This window comes from Herpailurus yagouaroundi, unplaced genomic scaffold, assembly GCF_014898765.1.
Source record: "Herpailurus yagouaroundi ecotype Mexico unplaced genomic scaffold, PumYag 163, whole genome shotgun sequence".
NCBI classification, from domain to species: Eukaryota; Metazoa; Chordata; class Mammalia; order Carnivora; family Felidae; genus Herpailurus; species Herpailurus yagouaroundi.
In genome coordinates, this window is record NW_024412404.1 from 29,532,880 (window position 1) to 29,544,550 (window position 11,671).

Genomic DNA, 11,671 nt, shown 5'->3' on the forward strand with positions numbered 1-11,671 from the left:
TGGTCTCTGAGTGCAAACTCAGTCACATCACCCTTGCTTGAAGTGTTCGTTTCAGTGGCGACTCATTGTTTTCACGATGGAACCCAAAGGCTTTATCCTTCCAAGTCTGGTTGTCTCACCACAGGACCCCTCTGACTCACCTCCCAGCAACCTCTGCTGCACACACAGTGCTCTTGTCCCACCCAGCACTGACTGCTGTCACTGCGCCTCCCTGCCTCCCCATGTTCTTTTCAAGGAGCCTCTTGGTACCCTAGGAACCAGGCTGGGTCTCACTCACTCTGGCTCCTCAGCTGTGTATGGGCTCCCAGCAGCTCCCAGGGGCTCAGGGGCAGTGCCTCCCCCTGGCTAGTGCCAAGCATTTCTGTCATCTCAACAGGTTTCCCTGTGACACCAGGACCTAGGTCCTGCTCCGTGCCCACGAATACGTCACCTGAAAGTACAGGGGAGCCAATGTCCCATGGAGCAAACGCGAGTGGTGGGAGATCGCAGTTTGATAATTCGTTGTCCCCCTTTATCCTGTACCTTTCAGTGGCCCTTGGCTCCACAGAAAACTTCTCTGAGAATGGGACCCACACAATGGAGCCATAGGTTGCACGTAGCTGTGGCCACACTGATGCAGTGGCCTTGCTCTCATATGTTCTCTCTCCTTCCATGCTCTGCTCACTCCCGCTGCCTGGGATGGCACTTGTGTATCAGTGCGCTAAGCTTGCCGGAACAAAGCACCACACCCCAGGGAGGCTTAAACAACAGAAATGTATTTCTCCCAGTTCTGGAGGCTGAAAGTCTGAGATCCAGGTGTCTGTAGAGTTGGATCTCTCTGACACCTCTCGCCCTGGGTTGTAGATGGCCATCTTCTTCCCGTGTCCCCCCGTGGTCTTCCCTCTGTATCTGTGTTCTTATCTCTTCTTAGAGATAAGCCATCTTAGATTAGAGCCCGTTTTACCTAAATCACCTCTATAAATATCCTATCTGCAAATATAGTCCTATTCAGAGGTACTAGGACTTCGACATACGAACCTGGGGGGAATACGATTCAGTCAATTATAACTCCCTAACACAGTGACAGCCCGTGAGTCCTCTGCTTTCTGAGACACTAAGACTGAGACCTTGTCAGTTTGCTTGGCAAAACTATAAAATCTTGGAGGCGAGGAATGAGGACCCACCTTCATATTTGTATCCTTCGTGAATTAGGCAGAACACGGGGTAGGTATGGAATAAAAACGTCTAGGACTGATGCTGGTGTCATGTGACATAATTCCCAAATGCCCAAAGCTTGCCCCTTCATGGATGTCTTCTTTAAGAATGGATTGATTCCCGTGTGTGCATGTGTTTTGCCCTTGATAAATTCCAATATAGGAGAGTGTTTATTACTTTTTAAAAAGCTGTCCCGTGTTTATTCAGTTTATTGCAATCACACCCTGAGAAACAGGTGTCTAAAAGCTAACAGATGGGGAAGTTGAGTGCGGAGAGAAAGACTTGTCCAAACCGTACCCAAAAGAAGTGGCCAGCATGGCCAACTTGGGCTCCGGTGCTCGCCAAACCCCTTTCCCAGCTGAGATTCTGAGTTTGCTGAGTGCCTTTGGCTCAGGCCTAGATGTCAACCCTTGTGCCGTGCATTCTAGTCCACAGTACTGCCCGATCAGTCACCATAGAAAAACCAAGAAGAGGAAGACAGGCCTCTGGAACCTTGAGCCCTCCAAAGCAGCTACCTTGCCAAGATTCCCGCAGCTGACAGTGTTGTAATTTATTGTAACTCGTGGAGCCATTGCTGGGTAGCTGAAGCAGACATTTCAAATAGACCACAGATAAACACCCATACAAAGGTTTGCGCGCCATCATGAAAACCTAGTGACCAGCTTCCTCCTCCTCCTCATCATCATTATCGTCATCATCCCCAGCCATGCCACACACACACATGTGCACTTTTGCCTGCACACGTATGCATACACACACACACATGCACATACACATACACACATGCGCATGCATACACATCTCTGAGATCCTCCCAGACCAATCTGAACCCACAGCCTTTACCCGTGGCCCTCAGTTTGAACCGCACTGAGCTCCTAGGACTATCCTCGGCCCTCCCCTCTTGGATACTTAGCGGAGTCAGTCTGAGAGCATTTTCTCTGGGGCATGCTGTTGATAATCACCTCTGGCCCCAAACACTGCAACCTAGAGGCCAGACAACAAAAACAAAGCAAGTCAAACATTCTCCGACAAATGGCTTTATCGCTAATACTTCCTAAATGAAATAACAAACATGAGCAGGGGCTTGAACATTAATTTGGCACTTCTGACAGAAAAGACAGAATGAGAAATGGTCAAAAATAGCTGATAACACTTGCAGTCCTCATAATGAAACAGAAGATGGTTAGATCTGAGAGAGCTCTTTCAATCACCCCCAAAGATCTTTTCATCCCATAGATTACCCAACTGATTGATCGATTTGCCTGTCTGTCTGCCCAGGGGGATTGCTTGAGTCATAACCTGTCAGTTTCACTCTAAAGCAGAACCTACAGCAGCCACATGTATTGGGACATTTAACAGGAAATGTTTTCCCTTCATATTTTCTTGCTTTTAAGGGAAGATGCCCAAGATAAGGCAGCGAGGGGCCAGATGAGTAAGGACCAAGGCAACCGGGCTTTGGTCTCACTGAAGCAGAGAGGGGAAGCAAGCACTGGAAGGAAGAACCACTGAAACTTGCTTGGTTTTATGACCCTGAGCACACCTGCCACTGTGTTCCCCTTCCCATTAAAGTCCCCTTTCCCAAGCTCACAGACATGGTCTTCGGTGGTCCTGGGACGATGGGCATAATTTGCACTAGGCCAGCCCCTCGTTCCCACGCTGTGGGGGAAGGGTCCCTGAGCTGGCTTTGAATGATGAAAGCCTCGAAGCAGCCTGCTCTTAGGCCCCCTTGCTTGGGAGGGGTCACGCAGGCAGGCTGGGCTTTGAAAATGCAGGGGGCTGTCTGCCTCTAGAAGGTGGATCCAGCGACGAGGGAGACAAGCCAGCTCAAAGGATCTCCCTAAACCCACACGGGCGAGTTTCCTCCTGGGGCCTCTTACAACTCAGGCTACGAAAAGACGGTGGTGGTCTGACCGCTGTTGCAATCTGAGGGCGAACATTTATCACACTGAAGGGCCAGCGAGGCTGTTGTTTTGATCTCCTGTTTACATAGCCCTGGCCTCTGCGGCGTTCCGAGGAATCCATGTCCCATACAGCCTGGGGACCTCCCAGGGGCCGGGCACCGCCGCCTTGTGTCGGTTCCGCCACATGTGTTTTTGCAGCTTTGGCCGCCTCCGCTCACAGGACGCAGTGGCCCTGGCTGGCTCTTGCTGGGTAGCAAGTGCACTTGCTGGTGGAGTGGGCCCCTCACATCTGTGCCCTGCAGGGAGCCAGTGCTGCTCGCTGGAGTCAGTCCTCCACTATTCTAAACAGTACTCAGGGGGTGGGGTTTCTTTCCCTCTTTCACACGTCAAAGATGTAGAACCACTCTGTCTCCCCACATGGACCAAACCGAAGATAAATCATAAAATCGCAGCCGAGTGTGATTGACTGGCAAGTCCTGGGCACAGCCCTAAATGTTTTGCGTGCGGCATCTCAATAAATTCCGTTTTTACAAACAAGGAACCAGAAAACCCCTGAGGTCACCCAAGGGCCAGCTAGTGGTGTTATCTGGGTTATCTGATTGGGATTCCAAACCCTTCCTCTTAACTACCCTGTTATTCTACCTTTAAAACTGTCATCTCCAGCTCCTGTGGGGGCCACTTTCCTGGACTTCACATCCCGCATGCTCCATTTCATTCGTTCAGAGAGGCCAGCACGGGCTGCAAAGTTCTACATGTGTGGGGCCTCGGAGACAAAGCTCCAGTGTCTTTCCTGCGGCCACAGGGCTTAGCTGGTCTCCCGTTGTGGGAACATCCAGACCTGCAGACAGGCTTAGTATTTCCTCCTTCAGATGGCGTCCTGCCCTAAGCCCAGTGCTCAGAACCCCTGCAATCAAAAGCAGATGTGCTATCACGGAATTCGAAGCTCTGGGGTTGGATGTGACCTTTACGATCACATCAAGTTCATCCCCGAGGGCCCTGCTCCAGGCTGTTCTGTGAAACCTCCCCCACCTATTCACCCAGACAAGTTTTAAGTATCTGGATTACAGACGTTTCTACTCCAGCCCAAAAACGAGGAAATGCTCCTATTCCCTTAAGTGTCTGATCACTTACCATCTTCAACCTGATTTCTATGTCTCTTTGAACTTTAATATCCCCTCTGCACCATGGAAGTCTATGTATTTAGGAACACCAGCAAAGGTGAACCCTGGTGGAGTTTGAAAAGAGTCAATATTTCTTTGAAGCCCACGAGTCCTTTTTGTAGGCACCCACTCGTTCCTGAAAAATATAATGAAACTTGCCTTCTACTTATCATCTTTGTCAACAGCAAACATTTATTTACCACCTGCTACATATTCATTAAAGCTGACACTGGGTAGAGAGGGTGATAACAAATATACAAATGTATGTTAAAAATATCTTGCATGGGGAGGCGCCCGGGTGGCTCAGTTGGTTAAGCATCTGACTCTTGATTTCGGCTCAGGTCATGATCTCAGCGTTCGTGGGATCGAGCCCTGTGTCAGGCTCTGCACTATCAACACGGAGCCTGCTTGGGATTCTCTCTCTCCTTCTCTCTCTCTGCCTCTCCCCCACTCATGCGTGCACACACTCTCTCTCTCTCAAAATCAAGAAATAAACTTTAAAAAATATATCACGTATGGCCTCAAGGGAGCACATGAGAGACAGATAAACTCAAACATCCTTAGCACTCATATGATACGAAACCCAAACAGGAAGAGCTGTGACAGAAGCAAGGGTTTCTACCCAGGCACAGTGGAAATGCTTCAAGAACAAAGCGGCCTTTGACATTACAACCGAAGATAGGTGAGACTTTCACAAGTAGAAAAATCACCTGTGGAGGATGCTTTCCAAACTAGGAAAGGACACAGTACATGGTGGCCCGAAGAATCAAGAACATTCTGCCATAACCAGGAATTAGAAGGGGATGGCCGCGATCTGGGGGGAGAGCATGGGGGTAGATGATGAGGCAGTTGGGTCACGTTCAGACTCTGGAAGGTCTTGTGGTTCAAGAACTTGGATATTCATCCATTGTTTTCACCCTCCAGATTGGCGGTCTGTCCCTCGTGTCAAAGGCATGGGAAGAAATGGCTGGGTCGCCTTGGCGGCAAGGTGGATGCCACGGCTTCTTTTCTTGGCCACTTGTTCCTCTAAGTGAAGAAAGAAGCCCCTCTTAAGCATGCCATTCCATCTGATCACCTGTGCCTCCTTGAAGGCCAGTTAAGATGTGGCTCTCCCCAACTCTCTGTCCCCTCCCTTCCCACCAGGGCCAATGAGTCTTCTTTCGCTCTATCCTCACAGACACCGTATATGCCTTCTACTCAGGCATTCAATCCATCTATCAAGATGATTTATGGACCCATCTGTCCTCTTCACTTAAGTGAGAACTTGTCAAGAGAGGGATGGTTTCTTACTCTTCACACCTCACAAGGTCACTTAGGACAGCGTTAGAGAGATTCATTTATTCAGAGTCCCCTAGTGAGTACACAGGAAGCACACAACGTTTCTATGTGGGCAGCGGACGAGAGACCAGGTGAGTGAAGAGTATGCCATTTTCTGTCTCCAATGGAGCCTCGAGGCCATAAAAGTGAGAAACTGCTGGAATCCAAAGGGGCAAATAAGTAACATGATAAGACTATTAGTAACGGGGCTCTGGTCCTCTTCCCATGGGTTCTTCCAGTGGAGACGGGCTCTGAAAGTACATCTGACCACTCTTCCCAAACCAGATAAACATGTAAAGAATGCCTGGAAATTCAGCTTCAATTCTGCCTCAGTGGCCTTGCGTGGATTGCAAACATGCATTAGGTATTCTCTAGGGAAAAGACATTCAGGTGGCTGCCACAAAGGGTGGGAGGTGAATTAATCGGGCTCAGATGAGATAAAGTTTCAAAATCTCTAGAAGCACAGATAGAACCCTAGTGAGTGCCAAGGAGGAAGAGATTGCCTCCAGCTTGGGAGAACGAATCGGGGCCTAATCTATGGCAGAATTTGCTTGTATACTTCTAAACCATCATCCTCTTATGCCACGACATTAGTCTACGAGGTGGGAAATGACTCTGTAGAACCAGAGAAAATTAATCTCAAATCAAGGTGGTAGAACTGATAGGCACAAGTGAAAACTGGCATTAGGTACTGCTTTAAACATTCACAAACTCTTAAACACGGTTTCTTAATCTCTATGTTATTAACATTCTGGTCTGGTTGATTCTTTGTTGTGAGCCCTAAATACTGCGGGGTGTTTAAGAGTATCCCTGGCCCCTTCCCAAGAAATGTCAGTAACACCCCCAGCCCAGTTGTAATAACCAAAACAAATATTGCCAATGTCCCTGGGGCACCAAGTCACCATTGGTTGAGAAGCACTTCCTTAAGCCTAGTCAGATAGTGTGCCCACCTCTCCAGATGCCTTCCGTTCCCGTCAGATGCTACCACACACCTTCATCTCCCATCCACCCTGGCTCGTACCATAGCCAAGCACAACAGATGCTGTTCCCATTGTCTCTCAGATGTCTTCCCTCTTGGTCATCACAAACAGGGTGGCTCTTTGCTCACTCAGCTCTCAGTTCCCGTGGACAACATCCATGTGCATTCTGATGTCACCGGCCCACTCAGAGGTCACACTCATGTCATTTGCCTTCTGGGCTCACTCCCCTCGCATGACACTCATTTGAAGGGGCCCTTCCTCATCTGGATGCTTTCCCCATTGACTCTTGGTGTAGCCCACATTCTGAATCCTTAGGGAGAAATGCATCCCAGGTCTCAACTTCTGTCATCTATAAAATAGCAATTAGAAAGATCTGGTTAAATTTCCATCAAGGTGCTGCTGAGCTCTAAAGGCTGAGAGGGAGGAGAGAAGGCAAGAGTGTTGTCGCCAGACCAGATCACCCCTGCCAGGCTGCTCTTTGCAACCGAGCTCCCTGGGAAGAGGAGTTCTGGGTGGTCCTTTCACACGGAGAGGAGTCCTTAAACTCAGTCTGCTATTTGGGGGCACCCGAGGGCTCTACACATCTGTTAGGTGCTTAGACCTGCACACCAACATATAAAGGCAACAGTTGGTAGAAATCTACATATTTTCACAGAAATCCTGGTGAAGCCCCCAGCTGGTTTGCATACATCATTGGTTTGCTCTATCAAGCCTCCCAAACAAGGAGAAGCCATGCCTTCCTGTCATACTTTGACATTTCAATGGGGCATGGAGACTGAAAAGCCCTCAGTGTGTTTGCCAAGGACAGAGATTTATTTCAGAGAACTTAAGGGGCCATGAAGAGAACACTCAATAACCCTTAACAATTCCACACAGTGTGAGATGAAGTCTGTGGAGCTCTTAGAATCCAGTCACTCGTGCTTGCTCAGCTGAAATGTGTTCAGCACCGTGAGTGCCAACAATAACAAAGAATGTGTCATCTTCTTAAAAATTCTTTCTCTTCTCCATTCGTCCAGGTGGACAGCTACCAGGAGTCACAGACCTCATTCTCTGAAGCTGCAACGGCTACTTCCGGGAGCCTCGATGTTTCCAGCTGCACCCACAATGGAGGCAAAGGTATGCCGTGTGTCAAGAAGGAGGAATGAGATGGGCCACATTTGGTGTCAGGTGGTCCGGGCTGGTCCTGGAGTGAGGAGACTAGCAGTCAAAAGTCAGTCTATAAGCAAGTGATGCCATGAGGGTCTCAGGTACCTGGTTCAAGGCCCTTGTTGCAAATGCTCCTTACGCTCTTCAAACCTCAGTTTCATCATCTGGAAAGTGGGGGTGATGCTACTGTTACTAGTAATCCTAGTAACTGGGCAAAATCTCCAGCTGGTTCCACCAGGGCACATAAACCCTTTCTCCTCTCCTCTTACTCTTGGTTCGAGTCATCACTAAATGAAAACAGAATAGAAACTATCCCTGTTTATTGTTGCAGGTTGGGAGTTGTAATGACCCCGTTCAAGAGTGGAAATTGAACCTGATTCCACTTACCAGACCAGACCCAGATACTACTGGAATTTTTGTTTCCCTCACCCTGAGCTGCGAAAATTGCCTGAATAGTGTGTCCCTATGTGTCTTTATCTACAAAGTGGAATTTAAAGTCTTGGCCATTTTTATTAGAAAACTGGGGAATTTGTTTGGAGGGGCATGCCCCAAGTCCTGGACTCGAATGTTATGTTAAGTTTATGTTAATGCTTTATGTTAACTTCTTTACTACATTGGGGCAAAATCCCAGAAATAAAGTCATCTCTCTCTCTTTCTCAGTATCTTTCTCTGTCTCTCTCTCTAAATCTCTCTCTCTCTCTCTCTCTCTCTCTCTCTCTCTCTCTCTTTCCCTGGCATAGTTCTGGAACTGTACCCTCTTTGTATGAATTTACCGACTTACACTAAATTAGCAATTTTTTAAGCATTCAGACAACTATAGAGACAGCAAAAGTTCTAGAGATACATTGGTAGTTAGAGTCAGAATTGATGAAATCAACTGTGGCAGTTTGCCTGAGAGGACACAAATGCTTCCTTGTGTGCATGATATTAACAGTAGGAAGGAAGGCAGTGTTTCATCTGACCCATGCAGATGCGAGGAGAAATGGAGGAAATTCAAAGCAAACAAAGCAAAGCAATCAGGTGCTGGGATGACAAAGAGAAGCATTTCCAAACTCCTGCTCTGCAGAGGCTAGTCACAAGCAGTGCCCAGGGGTGTCGATGGATTGGATGTCGACGGCGACTGCTAGGCTTGGAGTTCTGCTGGAGGAAGTTGGGGAGGGAAGGAGGTCATGGAAGGCTGTCAATTCCATTGACTGGAGGCTAAAATCTAAGAATGAGCTGCTAGAAAGACTGAGCTCACCGTGATACACATTTGAGTAGCATTTGATGAGACCATAGAGGCAGAGCTACTCCAGTCCCATTGCTGATCAGAAGAATATCAGAATCACTGCTGACCAGAAGAAGGACTGTTCTCTCTCCCTTAACATCAGAGCCTATCAGGCTGAGGCACCAAAACAGCCCCTTTCTTGCCCCCTCCTTGCAGCTGGATGGAGGCATCTGGAATCCAGGACTTAGGGAGAGTTGAAGTTATTCTATACTTGGAGGGATAGAGGGCCAGCATAACCCCAGGCTTCCAGCTAGACCTTTCCTGAGCTAAAATAGCAGAACAGAAAGGTTCCTGCAGTGTCCCTAACCTCACAACAGATTTCATTTAAAATAATAATAAAAATAATAATAATAATAATATATAAAAGCAACAGGATCTCGGGAGAATATTACAAGGATGTGATCCACTAACAAAAGGGTTGAAAATCATAGAACCTTGAAAATCAAGAGGCATTGAGTGACACGGATGCTCCTACGTTTCACCATCTTCCTTTTTAAGTAAGAAGTCCCCAAACTACACATTAAAATAAATGTAGCAGGGATAAAAACATGGTTTAGAAAATCAACGGCATCAAATGCATTATGTTGGGATATGTCATAAGATCAGCAGCAGTTCAGGGGCATGTAAGCCACCAGAGCCTCAGGAAATGTTCTGTGTTTGCTCGAGGAATGTTGTTAAGGGTTATATCATACAGTCACCTCTAACAGGGTCAATGAGAAATATTTCTCTTAAGCCTCAGCACCAGGAATAGCTATGATTGTCCCGAGTCACCGACTTGAGTTTCCTTTATGTGCACTCTGACACATAAATGATTATGTTACCATCGTTCCACTTGTTGCTAGGAAACTTAGAGCCAAATATGTGGCCTATCTCTGGCTGGGTTACAGGATCTCCTGGAATGCATTTTACCTGCCAATATAACTTTTGGGTCTCTCTATTTTCCCTATTCATGCTATCCCTTTGCTAGTTTCTTAACTGATATTTTTAGATATGGCCATATTATATTTTTAGCTGTCACCTTAAATCCTTTTAGGACTGAGGATGTCAAGAAATAGATAGTTGAATAAGTAAATACAAGTAATGGGGGACCAACAAACAAAGGGGGACCCAAGAATGCATCAGTTTGATGAGTCAGATGGTCCAGGATATCTTTAGCAATACTGGTCAGCTCACCATGACCACTGTGACCCATTCCGGACACAATGTTTTACGAATAATGACTGACGACTTCAAACACATCAGAAGAAGAAAAGATAGAAGTGTCTGGAAATTTTGAGACCAAAGAAATGTGGTTAATCTGGAAAAGTAAAAACTTGGGAGAATATTCTAGAAGGCTGGGGATTCTTGAAGAAACATCACATGGAAAAAAAGAATGTACTCATTCTATTTCAATTCGGGCACCAGAACTAGAACCAGTGATTGGCAGCCAAAGACTGGGGCAGATTTGAAATCAATGTAAAGAGAAGTTCTGACCAGGAGGACTATGAAACAAAGGCATCACTGTGCTGTGCTGGGGAGCAGAGGGCCATGAGCAAGCAAAGCCTGCATTGTGAAGAAGGGACTTCTACAAGTAGCTGTTCTCAAGGTTGTCTTTCCAATGAGGGAGTCCAGATGCCATCTCTCTTCCAACTCACTGACTCTGAGCAAATTGCTTTCCTTCCTGGGTCTCATCGTGCTCATGCCAAACGGCAAGTTGGTGACCCTGAAGTCTTGACATGCTAGGTATCCCTTATTCACAGATAACTGCCTGGTATTCGCTACACCCTTTTCCAAAGGAAAAGTTCACCAGATTCATTAAGTAAAACGCCATTGTGAGAGCCAGACCTTTCTGTGTCGGGATGATTGATAAGTGCTTGATCAGCCAGTTGCGCAGGCTGCTGTTCAGCCCTGTCCCCTCCACTCCACCAGGAGACGGAAGAAAAACACAGCCCTCCATGCCACGTTGCGGGCCAAGGCAAGGTTCATTCGGAATTGCAGCGGGACTAACCTGGTGTGGGATGGACCAGGGGAATTAACGAAAACAAACGGAGGACAGACTCACTCGGGCAGCACACGGATGAAGAAACCAAGAGGAAATGAAGTCAGAGAAGGTTCCTGCATGTTTATTTCAGAGTTGACAGAGCATAGGCCCAGTCCGACAGAGTTTGTGATTTATGAAGTATTTTTATTATACTACCTATTTTATATTGTATCAGAGGCTCTGCTCTTTGAGCCAGACAAATCAACAGCAACCCACAAGAGCCTTTGGTCTAGATAGAAGAATATAAACTCTTACAACCTTCCTGCTCTGGACCGAGATTTCTGCCAAAAGTTGATCTGGGTTTTTGGACTTCTGGAGCCGGCCTCCGTGTGTTGGGAAAGTGAGGTTCACGCAGAATATAAATGTTTCTGTTCCGTACGTTGTCGAAAGGCGAAGGGTTTCAGGTTTGTTTGACAAAAACCAACAAAAACACTGTTGCCTGCTGCTACAGAAAATGTGTGTTTCCTATTTTGTCTGGGCAGTGGCTAAATCGCTCTACTTTGGCATAGCCAGATCCACAGTGGACAAGATTTTATCCGCCGGGGCAATCCCAAGGCTCCCGCCCTTCCTGGGGACTTGCAGCCTGACGGAGGCGTCGGGGAGTACAGGTCTGCCTCCCGTCCTTCACGTGTGTTTTCTTTTTTCAAAGAAGCAATTCTTCCACTTGAGCAGATGCCAGTTCCAAC

General features: G+C 47.3%; 1 long non-coding RNA gene across 1 annotated transcript; it reads right to left on the bottom strand.

Moving 5' to 3' along the window:
* Positions 1 to 4,853: 4,853 nt before the first annotated feature.
* On the bottom strand, positions 4,854 to 6,820 carry LOC121037530 (uncharacterized). The gene is made up of 2 exons (XR_005793808.1): positions 6,523 to 6,820; positions 4,854 to 5,281 (listed from the first exon to the last, which is right to left on the bottom strand). It is a non-coding gene; the product is annotated as an uncharacterized LOC121037530 (long non-coding RNA).
* Positions 6,821 to 11,671: the final 4,851 nt, after the last annotated feature.